The sequence below is a fragment of the Ascaphus truei genome, chromosome 2 (genome assembly GCF_040206685.1).
Source record: "Ascaphus truei isolate aAscTru1 chromosome 2, aAscTru1.hap1, whole genome shotgun sequence".
Taxonomy (NCBI): domain Eukaryota; kingdom Metazoa; phylum Chordata; class Amphibia; order Anura; family Ascaphidae; genus Ascaphus; species Ascaphus truei.
This window is the reverse complement of record NC_134484.1, coordinates 140,323,044-140,342,307: the sequence shown is the minus strand read 5'-3', so window position 1 is coordinate 140,342,307 and position 19,264 is coordinate 140,323,044. Positions and strand designations below refer to the sequence as shown.

At 41.8% G+C, this 19,264-nt stretch overlaps 1 long non-coding RNA gene across 1 annotated transcript; it reads left to right on the top strand.

The window, feature by feature from the left end:
• Nucleotides 1-1,499: 1,499 nt before the first annotated feature.
• On the top strand, nt 1,500-17,399 carry LOC142488585 (uncharacterized). The gene is made up of 4 exons (XR_012799515.1): nt 1,500-1,865; nt 16,027-16,134; nt 17,037-17,093; nt 17,286-17,399. It is a non-coding gene; the product is annotated as an uncharacterized LOC142488585 (long non-coding RNA).
• The last annotated feature ends 1,865 nt before the right edge of the window (nt 17,400-19,264 follow it).

The following is a 19,264-nucleotide window of genomic DNA, read 5'->3' as shown; positions in this document are numbered from 1 at the left end:
ATATATATATATACACACATGTAGCGGGTGTACCCCTGGGGTACTATAACTACTGTGCTGCTGTCACCTGTGAGGCTAACAAGAGGCCTGAACCCCCGCCACTGGGAGCCTGGGGTATAATTAAACACGGTGCAGCACCTCTACTGATGAGAGATCCCAACGTGGTGGGAGTGTACCCTCACCAGAACAACCATGCAGTAAATATACACAATGGGAATAAACAGTATTCACTGAGCATGTACGGTAACTTCAGTGAAACTCTTATTGCATAACATCAATATATCAATATATCATTACATCATATGGATAACATTGCATAACCCTGAATGCATACCATCCCATCAGCCCACATGTCCATTATTGAATCACCCTTAGTCCTTTAAGTAGCAATGTGCTTGGGTACTTATCCCTTGAGTGTCCACAAACAATAAGTTGAGTGTGAGGGATAGCACTTCCCTGTGTTGGGCCCGGTGGTGCACTTAATATCCTGATCAGGATAATTCTTAGTAATCCGCAACTCCGCAACGTGATCCCCCGGCGAGATGCGCTGCTCCTTGCACCGTCTGACTCCCCAGGGAAGGGATCCCAGCCAGATGATCCTTTGCGAACAGTCTCTGCTATGGAGTCAGATACTCTTTCAGCTACACGCTGTACTGGCAGTCAGGCACTGTCCTGCAGCATCTCTCTCGCTATGAGTATAGTGAAGGAGTCCCTATCTTAAGGCTTTTCCTTATCTCATACAGTTAATTCTCTACAGTGTCTCAGGGGACTACCTGGGCCCTGGGGGTATACCTCTGGCCTAGTCCCTGGAGCACTGCTCCATGGACACTACCTGCACCGTCAGTGTCCAGGTCTTGACTCTCTCACTTCCTCTCCCAGCAGGCAGTAGTCTTTCCTTCCTTCAGAAGCAATCCAGCCATCACATTGGCTATCGTGTGTCACCAGGCAGCTTTCTCCCTAAGCCTCATGGGAGTTGTAGTCTCTGCTGCACAATTAAAATTGAGACCGCGTGCGCATAGGACACTGCACATGCACGACTAATGGCTGCCACAGGGTGCCCTTTGCCTGCCTTACTCGGCAAGGACCCCGAACTTTCACTCGCCGCTTCTGCGCATGCGCAACTCTGCGATCGTTCGCGTGCACACCCAACATGGCGGCGCCCTACGGCGGGAGCCACCGGCGACTCCGTTGCCCTGCCTCAACATCCCCACATGTGATGGTAAGGAGGGGGGGAAAACCAGGAGCGCAGGGGACTGGAGGGTTGCCCGGTACTCCCTTTAGCTCTCCTCACCTCCTTTGAAGGCCACCGCCATTTTGTTTGTGAGCTCGCATGCGCAGAAAAGGTTTGTGCATGCAAAGGTTCCAGCAGCCACCGGGGGCTGCACAACACATTACACAGTACAGCCAATAGGGCTGCTAGAATCTCCTGAGGGGAGATTGGAACTTTGGGTGTGCTTGAAGTTTGAGCTGACAGGAAAGGAGCAGTTGGAGCTGGGACAAGGAAGGAGTAAGTTATATGTGCAGATGTCAGTGGCATCTGCACTAGGCCAGATACCCCCTATTATGCCCCAGCTAGGCCCTGACTCCTGATAGTTTGTTGCTGCGATAGGGACTTGCCCCTCAGATAGGGACCCTGCCCTGCTTAGCAATATTAGTTTTAGGGACACAGAGAGACGGCGCACAGTGGCTGCGGCCTGTGGTCCAGGACACAGATTGCCCCAAAATTAATAAAGACATTGTTTACGGTGGTACAATCCATGAGGTACCCACGCCACGTAGAGGCGGAGGCTTCTCAGTATTAGCATCGGATCCGTGGAGCCCAGCATCATGACATCCGCACGCCCGGGTGTGGCATCAACCGGCAGGTACCCAACGCATCAGTGCACCAATTCAAACACTATAGTGGGGCAGCGCTATCGCACACACCTTGGGTGGGGGAGCAGAGCATTGGAGGGTACGGCCATGCGTGGCCTGGTTGGTGGTATATATATATCCTAGATTATTTATGTTCAGTAAAACTGTTATCTTTCATAAGTGTGTGTTTTATTGTATGCGGGTCCTGTAGTGGGGTTATTCTAAATCATAGGATCCTGTACAGGTGGAGGCACTACCGACCGAACATCGACTCAGGTATACCCCAGGTTCCCAGTAGCGGAGACTCAGATCTCCTGTGCACCACAGGTATTGCCCATATACACACACCGTAGCCACACAGCTTTCAGGGGGTGGGGAAAGTGCGGTACATATATATATATACATATATATATATATATATATATATATATATATATATATATATATATATATATATATATATATATATATATATGAACAAAAAACAAACAGAAGCGCAAGCTCCATAGCACGTAACTGAGTAAAAAATAAGGTACATTTATTTAAAAAATCAGCAACCCATAAGAATGTGCACTTACAGGATTTCAAACAGAACCATTCGTGGGAGAGAAATCTCTATTGTGGTCATCTGCGGTGGTAGGGTGAGTCCCAGGTTTGTGGATGTAAACAGCCCAGGTTCACCATCAATTGGCAGCAAGATATAAAGGCATCCAATGCCTGCACGTCCTTTGCTCCCTCATAAAATGATTGCTAACACTTGAAATTACTGCCAGCCGGAGCGCAGGGAAGCCAGGGACTCCAAATACACAAACACAAGCGCGATGACGTCACAGCTCTACGCGTTTCGTCACACTGCGGCGACTTCGTCAGGAGAATTGTGATTGTCAGGGACAGCCAGTTAAATAGGCTGGATCAAGTAAACCTATTTTCACATTGGTACTAAGTTTCACCACAAATCGTATAAATCTAAAATTACTATAAATATCAACATTACAATGAATAACAACAAAAAAAACATCAATAATTATGTTGTTCACATCATACAATGAAAATAGCTAAAACTAAACAATTTAATTATGTATAAACTCAACTAACACAATGACATGTTAGAAAAAGCTGTCCCACTATTACCAATCTAAGTTTCATCAAATATGGAAAAATATATATATATATATACCAAATTGAAATTAAAACCTAAACCTATAATTTTAGTTTCAAAAGATAATAATAAATCACTATATTAATTAGAATCTAATAATATGAATATATAAACAACCAAATACCACTACACCATATAAAAATGATATATATATATATATGTTTTTTTTTTTTTTTTAAGTTATGCTGGATGAAAAAGGCGACAGAAAACCTCCACCATTAGCATATAGCCAATAAAAAATATCACATGTCTTAGACAGGTCTGCAACCCTACCTTTCAACCATTATCACCTTGATTACAGTGCTCCCACTGCAGCAAGGGATTCTGGGAAATGACATGCAAATGAGCACAGAATGTGTCACCTTTTGCCTGGAATATCCATTCCCATGGAGCCCATTTAAGATGATGTATCGCCGTTTACACAGCTTTTAAACACAGCATGGGACTAGCAAATCAAGTACTGACCACTCACAGACATGTTTCAAACTTTATGGGTGTGAGGTTGGTCTATACTTGCTTTGAAATATTTCTAGGCTGGGTAGGTAGGCTGGGTAGGTCTACCAACACACATTCCCAACTAGCTCAAACTCCTACACCCACCACATCATGAATATATATTTATGTCAAAAAAGAGTTCTACTGGGCGTGGCAAATGTATACAACAACGGAAATATCCGTGTTAGTGCAGAATAAATTAGTTCTTCCGTATTAGGTGATACCTTTTTTATTTGGACTAACAATTTATGTCATAGGACAAGCTTTCAATTGTTTTCCTCTCTTCTTTAGGTCTCAACACTGATATACAAAGGTTTCTACGACTTAGAGAGGGATTTGAAAAGAAAAGAAAAAGGAAGAATAAAGAATTCCAGGCACTGGATGGGTGTTAAAACTGAGATAAGGAAGGTGAGAATTAGGGATTGGGGTGGGGCTGTACAGCAGCACAGGGGGGAAGAGGATACTGGGAGGGGGGTGGGGGAAGGTATGGGATGGCACAATGGCACTGCAATATGCCAATCTTGAACAAAGATTCCTAACTACATGCCCCCACAAACCCTACAAATTCTACAGATACATTGATGACCTGTTTATAATATGGACAGAGGGTGAAGGAAACCTAAAACAATTCCATGAGTCCCTGAACTCATTCCATCCATCAATTAAACTCAAAATGGATTATTCTGCAAACCTAGTAAACTTTCTAGACACAACAGTAACACTGAAAAATCGCAAACTACACACATCTGTATACAAGAAACCAACAGACAGATGCAGTTACCTCCACAACTCCAGCTTCCATCCCACTCATACAAAACAAGGTATCATATACAGCCAGGCTATAAGATACCACCGCATATGCTCTGACACTGAAGAGAGAAACAGGCATCTCACAACTCTGATCGAATCGTTCATACAGAAGGGATACAAACCAAAGACCATTGCCAGAACTATTACCTCTGCACTAAAAGCCCTACGAGAACACCTGCTACAATACAGGCAGAGAACCAACCACACGCATACCACTAGTGGCCACATACAACCCTGCCATAGAGGGAATATGAAAAATAATCAAAGATCTGCAACCCATGCTGGAAGAGGATGTGACATTAAAAGAAATCGGCAACCACCAAACCTCAAACAGAAATTAGTCAACAGATAACTTCACAACGAACTTAAAGACACTGATAATGGCAAAAAACTGTGCAACAACACAAGTTGCAAACTCTGCAAACATATATGCCAAGATCCCACAGCCAGTCCCAACAATAGAACCCTCAATGTTAAAGGATCATACAGCTGCACATCCAGGAACATGGTTTATATGATTCAGTGCAACAAATGTGACCAAGGATGCTACATTGGGGAAACCAGCCAAAAACTTCAAGGAAGAATGAATATGCACAGACACTCTATACTACACCACGAAGAAGGAAGATACTGCTCACCAGTGGGACATAATTTCTCACTACCAGATCACTCCATAAAGGATTTAAAAATCAAAATCCTCAATGGAATGTTCAAACGCACCCAAGAACGGACAACATTTCAGCTCAGAATTTTAAGACTCTTTGACACCAAAACAAGTGGACTTAATGCAGACATGGGGTTTCTCACGCACTATTATTATTTGTGTAAAGGTCCTCCCTTCCATTGTGCCATCCCATACCTTCCCCCCTACCCCCCCTCCCAGCATCCTCTTCCCCCTCTGGGCTGCTGTGGATGTACAGCCCCCCCATCCCTAATTCTCAACTTCCTTATCTCAGTTAACACCTTTCCAGTGCCTGGAATTCTTTATTCTTCCTTTTTTTTTTCCTTTTCTTTTCCAATCCCTGTCTAAGTCGTAGAAACCTTTGTATATCAGTATTGTTGACCTGAAGAAGAGAGGAAAACTCTTGAAAGCTTGTCCTATGACATAAATTGTTAGTCCAAATAAAAAAGGTATCATTTACTGTAATACTGAAGAACTCATTTATTCTGCACTATATATATATATAAAGAAAAAAGTGATATAAGTAGCGCCACACTTATAACAATAGATATATATGTGAAAATGAAAAAAATGATTCAAAATACCTATAAAAAATGTAAATATAAATAAAACAATTACAAATAATACCATTAATAGTGAAATAATTACATACTAGAACAAACACTCCAGTACAACAGTAATAACGTAAAATATTCCAAGTTCAATGTCCAAACCCTAGGGTAAGTCCTGAAAGATGACAACAGGACAATGTACAGGATCAAGGGGTCCACGGCAGCACTCAAATGGAAAAAACAGTTCCACAGCAGAATCAATAAGAACAAAGAGAAAGAGAGCGCACGCCCCATAGTGTAACACTGTAACATTTAATATGGGGAAGGAAAAGGTGGGGGGATTAAAAACACTCACAATGTACAAGTGTAAATATAGCAGTATGTGATATATAATCACCACCAAGGCAGGTAACGTCTTATATCAAGTATGCAGTCCAACATCGACTGGAACAAGGCTCCCGACAGCGTTGATCCCTCAGGTTCACTTGAAATCCTCCATTCAATGTGGTATCAGAGCTGGCCTCGATAATACACCATGCACTCTCCGGCCGTGAAGGCTGCACGCAACGTGATGACGTAATGTCGCAAGGTACGTCCCTGACGCGTTTCGTCGCAACAAAGGCAACTTTATCAAAGATGTGTTGATAAAGTTGCCTTTATATATATATACTAGCTGATATACCCCGCGTTGCACGGGATAACATTTTCCCGCTCCCCCTCGCTCTACGCTCACCCCCCTCCTTTCATATCTCCATTTCCCGCCCCCTTCACAGCTACGATTCCCCCCCCCCTTCACAGTTCCGATTTCCCCCTTCACATCTCCAATTCTTTCCCCCCCCCCCCCCCGCCTTCATAGCTCGGCGGCGGCAGGTCACTGGTGGGGGGTGGCCAGGAGGGTTGGGATCCCCCCCCTTCACAGCTAGGTGGTGTCTCCCTGGGTGGGCGGGTTGGAATCCCCCCCCTTTAGAGGTTAGCGGCGGTGCTCACCTTTGGTTAGTGATTCCCCCCCCCTTCCTTCAGAGTTCGGCAGCAGTGGGTCACTGGAGGGGCGGGAGGGTTGATTCTCCACCCCCCCCAGTCGCAGGCGGGAGGGTTGCAGGGTCGTCAACAGAAAGCATAGGGCCCAGGACAAATGAAAGGAGCAGGGCACCCCTCTCCCCCCCAACCCATAGTGCACCTACCAGGGAAAATAATTTTTTAGCACACAACTTGAACGTAACTGTTTTCTTATTGTCATACCGAAAAAAAGATTACAATGCAACCCGTTTCTTTTTATATTTTCCACAAAAGACAGGTGACTGGGTGGGTGCGTGACTGGGTGGGTGCGTGACTGAGTGGGTGCGTGGGTGGGTGACTGACTGGGTGCGCGGGTGGGTGCGCGGGTGACTGAGTGGGTGCACGGGTGGGTGACTGAGTGGGTGTGCGGGTGGGTGCGCGGGTGCGCGAGTGGGTGCACGGGTGACTGAGTGGGTGCGCAGGTGGGTGACTGAGTGGGTGCGCAGGTGGGTGACTTAGTGGGTGCGCGGGTGGTGACGGCAAGAGAGGGGGGGTGAAAGGCAAGAGAGGGGGGGTGAAAGGCAAGAGAGGGGGGGTGAAAGGCAAGAGAGGGGGGGATGAAAGGCAAGAGTGGGGGGGGGTGAAAGGCAAGAGAGGGGGGGTGGAAGGCAAGAGTGGGGGGGGTGAAAGGCAAGAGTGGGGGGGTGAAAGGCAAGAGTGGGGGGTGAAAGGCAAGAGTGGGGGGGTGAAAGGCAAGAGTGGGGGGGTGAAAGGCAAGAGTGGGGGGGTGAAAGGCAAGAGTGGGGGGTGAAAGGCAAGAGTGGGAGGGGGGTGAAAGGCAAGAGTGAGGGGGTGAAAGGTAAGAGTGGGGGGGTGAAAGGCAAGAGTGGGGGGGGTGAAAGGCAAGAGTGGGGGGTGAAAGGCAAGAGTGGGGGGGGGTGAAAGGCAAGAGTGGGGGGGGTGAAAGGCAAGAGTGGGGGGGGCGAAAGGCAAGAGTGGGGGGGTGAAAGGCAAGAGTGGGGGGTGAAAGGCAGGAACGGGGGTGGGGGTGAAAGGCAGGAGTAGACTGGTAATCCTAATGGTGATGTTTAGACATAAGCTCTGCTTCAGAAATATACTTTGTCCACGCCCCTGTACACATACAATATATCACCAGACCGACAGGTGCAGGAATTACTGAGCCTGTAGGTCGTTTCTGGTGAACCACTTGGCAAATACTGACAAAACACTCCTATGAGTGGAGTTTAAGTCAAAAGGCTCTTAGAACCATTATAATAGGAATAGCACAATGAGGTACATGATATAATATCAAATAGGATCAGAGTCAGAGCGTTGTGCTTCCCACAATGAAGGCTCTGAAACGCTCTGACAGGAAATCGCACCCGACCTCCCCGATTAGCCTGTGCACCAGGGAGTTTGAATGGGACTGCCAGGGACCCCCGCTGTATTAATCCGATGGGCCATTAGTCTGTCTGCAGAAATGTCACTGAAATGTTGCAGCATGTACCCAGCATGTACCTGGGTCTTGTTGGTGATTGCCCCAGATTTTCCAAGGCAAGTTTTAGAATACTCGTCGGCGCACCTGTATATGTAACAACAAAATACAATGAGTGTCTTCTAATTATAATGATAAATTAATAGATTGTGTTGTGAGGAATCTGCTAAATTTTTATTACTGATGTTTGTTTAAACTACTAACTTATGGTTAATAACCAATAGAGATAAGCGTTTCTAATAAGCTTATTTCAATTTAATATATGATCTCTACGAATGTAGTATAATTATGATCTAAACTATAATGAATTTTCTCTCTTTAGGTGGAGCATAATAAGCACATGCCTGTATTGATTAGAATAGTAATAACTAAATTACATAAATGTTTTACATAAGCTTATTTCAGGTTAATATGTGGTTTGTATAAATGAAGTATGATTATGATCTAGTCTATAATAATTTTCTCTCTTTCTATGGAGCATAATAAGTACAAAGCTTGTGTTGATATATATGGGTAATTAAAATATTAAATATTGATTACTAAATATGTATCATATTTGGTAGAGTAATATATAGTAAGAATAGGGAATAATATATAATAGTAGTTACACATAAAATTGTTTAAATGTGAGTTGATCCATTGTTTATGCAGTATATTTCTTTATTATGAACATTGAATTATACAGTAGCAAGTAATAAAATATCTGCTAATCCCTCTAATTTAATGTGAGTGGTGCAGAAATAATATATCCAAAAACAGTTTTGACATATATTTATTATACTCTTTATTATAAGTTACAACAGAGTGAATAAGATAGGTATCTTATGTTAAAAGTATATATCCTGTGCATAGAGAAGTCTTTCTTAAGTCAATATATGATTAACCAATCATGATCGGAAGGTGACTATATAACCCAAGGTAGGGATAGGTACAAAAATATCAGCCCCTGGAGAAACGCGTAGGGCGTGTTAGTTCATTGTACCGGTGTGTGCAGGAGAGAGACGACGTTCATCCAGCTTGTGTGCCGTGAGCGACATCCGTGCCAGTATCAGTGGAGGAGCGCAAAGATCTCGCGAGACTGAGGCGTAACCACGTGACACGGAAGTGCCAGGAGTCTACTGAGACGCCGGTTCCAGGACAGCAAGTGCCGTGAGTGCGTGCAGATACCGATTCACGAGACATTTACGAGTGTGAGATGCTCTAATATTCTCAACTGCTATTTAAGAGCTCATAGAATGTGAGTTTTTTTTACTTATCATGGTATTCTTAAACTTTTATTATTAAACGGAATTACACAATATTTGTGTCCCCTACCTTCCCTTACATGTGCATAATTAACCCCTGAGACGGAGGAGGTGTGTTTGTAAGCTAACCGGGAGGATCCGGTGGCAGATTGGTGTTGAGTGTATTTACAGCCTGGAAGTTTGAGGAGGAGGTTTGAAATATCACACAAAGTTCCAGATCCCAGGGTGGATAAAAGGCATTTCATTTCCAAATAACTGTGAGTGCACACCTTACCATTGGTGAATTGGCAAGAGTCAGGGCATACTACCCTATGTTTCTTCCTTTTTTCTCCCTTTGAGCCTAGGTAATTCTTGCGGTATATATATATATATATATATATATATATATTTGAAAATGCAAAGTCAGCAGTACAACCGACTTCACACTGATGATACTCCTTAAGGTTGAAACATGTCTGTGAATGGTTTCTCTGGCTTTGCATCTGATTCCCATGCTGTGCTTTAAAGCTGTGTTAACAGCGAGCATTAGCTTATATAGGCTCCATGTAATAATGGTTTTTCAGACAAAAGGTGACACATTGTGTGCTCATTTGCATGTCATTTCCCAGAATCCCTTGCTGCAGTGGAAGCACTGTATGCTGGGGATAATGGTGAAAGGCAGCGTTGCAGACCTGCCTAAGACATGTGAATGTGCTCACAAGTGATCTTTTTATTTGAGATACAGTATAGATATATATCCTCTGCACCTTATCCTTTCAATACAAGCAAATATATGCGGCAAGCAAAAAACAATTAGACATTTGATGACATCAAGCTGTATTGTTAAGTAGATATACAACCAAGAAATACAGGGATGATTATTGTCTCAGTGAACCCACACCCCAAAAGAAGGGGTTAATGATAATAAACCTCTTCTCAGGGTGGAGATCACCTTCCAGCTGGAGATAGACAATCAGTCAGGACAGGGCACAGTGGCAGATTAATAACCATACAGGACTAGTTAACCATTGTACCTAATTACAAGATGATACTGTACACCTGACTCTAAAAGAACATCCTATAATATATAATATATAAGTAACCTTTTACCCTTCGATGTGTACAAATGCTAAATCATACCCTAGCGTGTATAACATTCAAACTATTGATCCATCCACAGGATAACATTGAATTAATCCACAGATTAGAATGTAACAAAGATATACAGTACAGTAGAAATGTCTGTGGTTTAGGTCAATTGAACTTCAAAGTATCTGCTGTGGATAAATGGCACACAGATATGTGTCATAGTTGATAATATACTGCTCAATGAGTAAATCAATACAAGCACAGTATACCCGCTAAGCCACTGAATAAAGGGTAAAAGGGTTCAGCGTTATCCACATATCATGCACAGGAGGCAGTCCCAGTGATACACCATACTTCTTACTCTCCGGTGAAAAAATGAAGGGAGCAAGTATATCGTTTTTTAGCTGCCTCCACACATAAGGCTTACCAAACACAGAGAATCGCCAACCAGCAGTGAGCAGACTCCAGTATGAACAGTAAATGAGGAAAGATACATTCCAGAGGAGGAGCTTAGTCTTTTGAGCCATCCCAGCATTCGTAGTCCTGCCGCAGGGAGAGTTTCCAGTAGCACTGACGTCACACGCCGAGTCGACAGCGTGTCTGTGTGCAGTGAGCCTCTCCGACGTGGCATTAGGAATTGCAAGCTGCGGACGGCAATTTGAGCAATACGATCTACCATTGCACCATGTGAGTGTATTTTAATACTTTTTATAGTGTTTTAGAAAATAAAGGTCACTTCATACTACACTATTTTGTGCCTATTCCTGTCACATATCGGTGGAGGTGCCGTAACGAAATCATCCCTGACGCCATTGAGGATAGAGGTTGCCTCCAGTAAGCTGTCTCCACGTGGGGTTCGTGTGAGGAGCGGAGTAGAAGGGGAGCAAGCACAGATCCTCTCCACTGAACATATTGGCGTTTATTATACGGTGTATCCATCTACATCAAGGACATCATCCCATCTGGAGCATCTATACCAGAGCCCAACTACCATCTTAAAGACCAGAGACTGCCTAAAAGATCACGGTATCTTGGACTTTAGCGCTGGGGACTTTATTATTGTTTGTTCACTGTGTATATCAGGTTTGGAATAACCTGTCATTATTGTCACCTAGCTGCTTTTTCCACAGCATTTTATTATTTACTTTGATGTTGCACGAGTACTTATCATTGTTTTTTGCCCATTATTGTTAGCACTTATTTTTTAGTGTAGGTTAGCGCTTTTGGAGGGGTTATCTTCTTTGTTTTGTTCACTATAAATATAGAAGTGCAAATAGCTAAAACACGTTCTAAGTCAAACTTCTTTGCATTTTGGCACTGAAATTGTGCTTTGATTTTTAATTTAAAACATCACCATCACAAATACAATTTCTGTGACAAAAGACAAAGAAGTTTCACTTAAAATGCGCGTGCTCGGCACACACACTTTTTTCCCTTGTGTCTGATGTCAAAGCACAGAAGGGCAACACTATTATACAATTTCCATCATATTATCTAATCTGAAAATTACATTTACACCTCTGCAAGAATTGCCACTTTGGATGGAATAACAGAGAGGAAGAAAGGTAAACAGAGAAAGTCAGTGTGATTTATAGCTGTATAACAGTTATGTTTAGTGTCAAGTATAACAAAGCAATTCCACATGTCAAAGTATTTTGCACTATAAATATTTATAAGCTCTAACAAAGAGATCAAACCAATAAGAACTCAGTAACAAAAATACAGCACTAGATCTCAGAACAAGTGAAGCTTCATTATACTGATTTCTCCTGAATGACAATGACCGTTGTATTTTCAGAGCTGATTATACAGTAAATACCAGATACATTTTCACAAAATAACTGACAATGCTTCACAATAGAGAAGCATCTTCACATCCTATGAACATTTCAGATTCAAAGAAAATATATATATATTATAAACAATAAGTAGGGATTGGCATAAATGCAATATAGATTGATGTATGCCATAGAAGGCAGAAGTCTTACCACTGACATACCAAAGATGCGTGATGCAAAGAAGTGAAAATAATAGGAGATGCCCAAGGGTCCTGCCCCATATACCAATTCCATTCCACTAGCATATTAGAAATAACAAAAAGCTTTCATCAACTGGCCGCTTTTATCAAGAGACATTATGGGAATCTAAAATTATGTCTGAAATTATAAGTATTTTAAAGCAGCAGTCTCCCCCTCAGAGCCCACTTTTTTAGAGGATGGGAACCAGGTTTTTCCCTGAGTTGAACCCCATTATTTTCTGATACTTCCTGGTTTTTAAATCCCCCGCATCACACAGGCCAATAAGTAGCCAGGTAACAGATGTTGTTGTGGCTTTCTATTGGCCCACGTGGTGCGGGAGATATAAACTGAAAATTTTATAGTATAGATCAGTGTTTTTCAACCAGGGGTTCAACCCTGGATTACTCAAAAGCCTTGCACTATCTTCTGAATGTTGGTGGAGAACTCTGAAAACCAGCACACCAACCACTGCTCATTCAGTCCCATACATCTGAGAATACCCCCTTCAAATTCCAAAAAGGTCTATCTGTTGCCTATATAAATATCCGGAGCCTGTTGCCCAAAGTGGATGAACTAAGGGCATGGTGCCTTATGCATAAACCCAAAGACATCGTTCTCACAGAAATATGGCTCCCTCTAAAACCCTTCAGGGATATTCCATTTCTAGGAAAGATAGGTTAAATAGAGGAGAAGGGGTGTTATTTTATATTGCAGACACCTTATAATTTGCACTGTTAAATTGACCTCCAAGCCCATCCTCTTTTAAAATCCTAGTTGACAAAATCTGCCTCCCCTTTTCTAAGCATATATTGGTTGCTGGCATCTACCGCCCCCCTAAAGCCCCTCAACAGTCCCTGACTGATATCACCCAGTTTCTTGGCTCCATTTCCTCTCTGAATGTGAAGAGTGAGCTGCTAGTTCTTGGGGATTTCAACTTCAATTGGCTCGACCCTAAAAACCACAAAATTCAGATACAACTCAAGTCACTTAACCTAAGGCAACTCATTTCCCAACCCACATGGACAAACCTGAAATCTCACAACCATTCCTTGTTAGACTGGATTTTCTCCTCAAATCCCAGCAGAATCCAATCCTCTGGCATCCTTCCTGACATTTTCAGTGACCATGCAATAGTGTCATGTAGTGTATAGGAAATAGTGTAGGTGTTAGGAAAAATAAACCACCCCAATCAAGCCCTAAAGTTCTCCTCACTAGAACATTTAGAAATTTTAACCCACAACGATTTCTGTCTGACCTTACCAACAACCCTTGGTACAGAATCAACTTAATTCCCGACCCTGATTCTGCGCTCAACTATTTCCAATCCGAGTTCTTAAAACTCTGTGATACACATGCTCCATTACGCAGAATAAGATTCAATGATTACTTTGTGGGGTGTGCTACTAACTTATTAGCGAAACGCAACCCAAACAACAAACATGAACCTCATTCTGAGAGTACCCCTATAGCCCACCCTCTCCCAACACTGCACACAATTTTCAATTTGTCCCAGTATCTGAAGAGGAGATTACACAAGTGCTCCTCAAATTCAAACTAAGCAGCCAATGTGGCCCTGACTTAATGCATTGTAAGTTCCTAAGACTTGGTACCCCAAGTCTTATCAAACAAATTGCTTCCATAGTCAACTCTATTCTGTCTGCAGGTCATATCATAGTTGTAAAACTGGCATTTGAGAACTGAGGGTGATCTTATAATGCTACATAATATGCAGCTGCTATACATGCATTCTATCTTTACGAGCTCACTTATAAGACGTTGTGTCTTATTATAGCAGCCGTAGCAGAGTTTAATATTCAGCAGAGAAACCATTGATGCTATTTAAATAAGGTGCTTAGGCATCACCATGTTCGGCATTCTTTGTCTGCATGTGATCAATATTAACAGCACAATCCTAGTATTAATAGTATGCTATAAACTGCAGTCTTTTGCAAGCAGTTAATAATGAGTTATAACTGGATACGGTCTTTGAATCGTGTCCTGAGGACTAAAACCACACAATTAGTGTGTTCCTCTTACTGCAAACCACTTGCTAAGTATGGTTATATGCTTATTTTAAATGACAAGGTGTGATTATGAGCTTAATATGTTCGTCTGACACCTCCCATGTATACAATACTTTCAGTGTATTAGTGTATTATTTATATATTTGAGAAATGCTCATGCAATAGCTCAGTAAGTACACAGTGAGTCAGTGCATACAGACACTTTGTGTGTTTGAAATACAATTTCTACTCTCTATGTTTTAGATAATATAAGCCCACTGTAAGGGCTGATGCAACATTGAATGAGCAATATATTTGCATTGGAGAAAGTTTGTATAATGGATTACTGATAAGACAGGATGTTATGGCCTTTTCTTATATGACCAATAACAACTAACGTTGTGCTTTAATAAGTATAAAAGTTTTGAAGGGCTGGTCATGGATTTTTCTACTTGTTCCCTTAATAACTAAATTTTATATTATTGATTAATAAAATGTTTTAAACCCACATTTCAAATGTACTCATTACATTTCTACGAGTGTATTCAGTGAGGTTTCTTTTCTCTCTTTTGTTGCCCATCAATTACATCCCCATTTGCACCATTTAATACTACTATAACACTGAAGACCAACGAATGCTTGACTAGGCTGAGGCGGGGGCTCTCTCCCTCCGTACCCTACCCTATTAATAGACCTGCAGGCCATATCCCTAAGACGTGGAAAACTGCCAGAGTTGTCCCAATCTTCAAAAGTGGGGACAGAAACACTGTCTCAAACTACAGGCCAATCTCTCTTCTCCCAATACGATCCAAAGTCATGGAAAAATGTGTCCACTCCCAATTAAGCGATTACTATACCAAGACAAACTTCCATAGCCAATTCCAATCTGGCTTTTGCCCCAAACACTCCACCGTAACTACCCTGCTAAAAGTTTGCAGTGAAATCCAGTGTGGAATGAAACTGGGACAACTCACTGGTGCAATATTCCTAGATTTTGCAAAGGCTTTTGATACTGTTGATCATGTTATCTTGCTTAACAAACTCCAATGCTCTGGCATAGGGAAGCATGCTTTAAACTGGTTTCAGTCCTACCTATTAGGTAGATCCCAACATGTGTATATCTCGGGCTCTAGCTCCAACCCCTTGGATATCACCTTTGGTGTCCCGCAAGGCTCTGTTCTGGGGCTCCTTCTCTTCTCAGTGTTCATATATGATCTTCCTACAGCTTGTAAGGGAGCTTCAATACACATGTACAGTATGCAGATGACACAATCTTATATGCAAACAGCCTTAGCCTCTCCAACCTTGAACACATACTTCTGACATTTTGAGACTTGAAAATAGGATTTCCCAAAACAAAATATGCGTTGTAAGTCAAACTTCTTTGCATTTTGGCACTGAAATTTCTGTGACAAAACAGTTACAAAAGACAAAGAAGTTTCACTTAAAATGCGCATACTCGGCACACATACACTTTTATTTTTCTAAAATGTATCATTTTAGGCCCAAAATGACTGGCAAAGACAAAAGGGGAAGAAAACACGTCAAAACGCAGATTGAAATGGCTTAATCATTTACAGTGCAAATTGTTTGTGACATTTTAAAATTATCACATTCTTTTTTTTTTCTCTCTCAAATGTATCCTTTTTAGGCTCAAAACAAATGGCAAAGACAAAAAGGGAAAAAAATTGCTTATGACACCAACAAATAATTAGATGCGAAATACAGTACTATACAGTACTTACTCTGTTGTCATCCGGTAAGTCCTGTTTACACTTTTAGCCTGTCATTGGGCATGATAGCAGACAGTGCTATGTACTAACTTGATGCCCAAACCAAGTAGCCAGCGTTTGATCTGCATAATTCCATGGCCTTTCTTATACATCTACAGTAATCTCATGCTGATATCCTTTGAAATAACTTTTCTGGGCACCGCTGCTTTAGAAAAGAAATAAAGCACAGAGGAATGTACAGTATATTCAATGTATACAGTATTCAATGTGCAATGAGTCAACAGAAGTGATGGTGTATTTATAATGGCCCTCTACAAGTAAAGTATACGCCCACTTTTGACATCTGTACCACGTGTGCATGCCAGCCAACAAATGACGTCAGGGACACCATGCATAAAAGATGACACATATTGCACAGCATGTCAAATGCTGATCTCTATCTGAATGAACTCTTGTCCTGATACTGTATTGTGCCTTCTTACATCTTCTTCCATGGATCGCTGCCCAACTGGAAAGCCCACACTCATCTCCCCCATCACCCAACCATGCCGAGGCTCGTCCTGACACCCCCCGCTCTCCTCCATCACTTAGCCACACCGATGCTCGACCGGATGGCACCATCACACCTTGCACCAGATCCAGCTCGGTCATCCGCATGCTGGATGTTTTTAATGGTTTTAAAATGCCTGGCAAAACAACCCAGCGTAATTTCTATTTGAACGCGTCTGTTTTCAAAAGCGTGAGAGAAACCATCAATGCCCTTTTGAGGCATAAAAGGGCTCTTCCCTGGAGGTCCAACGACCTGGTGGCCGATTTACTATTTTAAATGTTTTTTTTTTCAAATAAAGATGGGAAAAAAAGTTTTTTTTTTTAAATATTTAGTTAATTCTTCTTTTCTGTTTTTTCAATTACTTTTTTGCATGTGCAGACAACGCGCTGGAAACTCCCCCATTGGTGCAGGAAACTCATCCAGCAATACTGCCAGGTAATGCACTGTGTTAAAATCATGCATGCCATTTTCTTTCCCCCCCCCTCCCCAAACCCCTAAAAACCTAATGTAAACCCCTAGTCCTAATGTAAAGTGCTCTACCTATGCCATGCTTTTTCTCCCCCACCCGCAAAAACGCAAAAAGTAAGGTGCGATTATTAATATTGAATATTGTCCCGTTCTTTACAGACCAAGATGTTCAAGAAAAGCCAGCCAGAAGAAGACAAAGACAAGGAGATTATATATTTGGAAGAAGAGATGACTTTGTATTTTGCATTATTCATTTTTACTTTATTATCTATTGTGTGCAAATAAAACATTTAATTATTTAAAAACACTTGTTGGTGTGCTCATGTTTTCTCTTTAGATTTATATTAAATCCAGTTACAGTAGTACTATATATAAAGTACTAATCTCATTTAAATATATATAAATGTAGAAAATAAACGTTATACTTAGCCCTGTCAGGATGAAGGCTAATAGCACGTTTGCCCATTTGGAACAATATACTACATTAAAATAAAATGTGCATTACAATACACAGTTGGCAATAAACACATCGAGCCCCACACTTACCATCAGCTCAAGCTTTATGGAGGATAGGAGAGGGGCATTTCAGAGGATAAGAACTTCACAGTCCCAGCCCAGGTAAGCATTTATACACCTCCATATTGACTGTTTTTCTTCTTATTGTTTGCTTTATTTTAGCATTATATGTTTTTCTACAGTACGAGGCAATCCTCTGCTGCGCTTTTTTAGACACAGCTTAATGTTATAGGTATATAAAGAAATGCTACAGAAAGAGCTACTCCTAAAACCTGACAAAGGATGGTTGTATCGTCCCTGAAACATTGTGTTTGATACTTGATGTCCCTGCACGGACGCTTAATAAAATACCAATCAATACGAATTGTGGTAACATTGTCCTGTTGCAGCCGTTTCCTTTAATCCAGATTTCCTATGGTAGCAGGTTGGAACCAGCGGTTTTGCACGGGAGACCAGATGGACTATCACGTGAGCATCTGACATCCTGCCAGGGACAGAACAGAGTTGTTTGTACAGTACGTGACAAACAGATCAGCGCATAAACAAAAACTCATGCTGTACAGTTGGAAACAAAGTTCAACAGTGTTGCAAAGACTGTCTTAATGTATAGCTATTAAGTGTCAGTCCACACACAGAGGGAAGAACATAAATCCCAATAAGTGCAGAGAAATAAAAGAAAGCCTCAGAATAATAATAGAGAGCATGTATTTATATTTAGATTATACGATCGGTGACTAAGTAGGAGCCTAGGTCTTAACTCCATGAGTAATAGACCTACTATACTGTTGTCCAGATGTCTTCGTCACAAAATCCTGTCTGGGCACCATCTCCATTTGAATCCATAACTGTGGAGTCACAATAAAAAAAGAGACTTGAGAGGTACTTATGGGATCTCCTTCGTAGTGTGCCGTGGTCGATGTGCTCCTGTCGGTATCCGGTATATGAGATGGAGGAGAAAAATTGGCGGTGCACAATCAGCAGAATACACCAAGGGTTGGTAAGAAAAGCTGTTCAAAAGTTTATTGGCACATTAACGCAGAATTAAAAAGCACTCTTACGTGTTTCACGCCCGATGGCGCTTTATCCTGCGAGTGACATACATAGAAAGAAGAGTGGGATACCAGCACCCCTGGTGGGTGTAAATGGTTACACAAAATAGTAGGAGTGAACAGTGCAGACACATATAGATACAAAGACACATATAAATACAGAATAACTCAACAAGGTCCAGAAGAACCAGTGATCCAGAAAAGAATCCCTACTTGCAAGCACTCAATCTGTATGTAGAAAAGTAATTTAGATGGATGCATGGTTAGTAGATTGTGAGTTGAATATGTAGTAATATGTAGCAATACTAAAAAAAAAACTTTTAATAGTATCAAAATATAAAATATAGGGATTTAAGAAATGTCCTGTATGAAACAGCAATGCTGCTCTGGGGGGAATTTGAATAAGCCAGTGGACCGAAGTCAGCCTACTAGGAGGAAGGGAGTTTCTAAACCAACTCCACCCCCCCCTCACCCCCACGCTACAATACAAGCTATAAATTTAGTAAACCGTGGTAGGAATGGTTCCAATGTGCACATACTGTGGTAATAACAGTTACAAATTTGCGGCGTTGA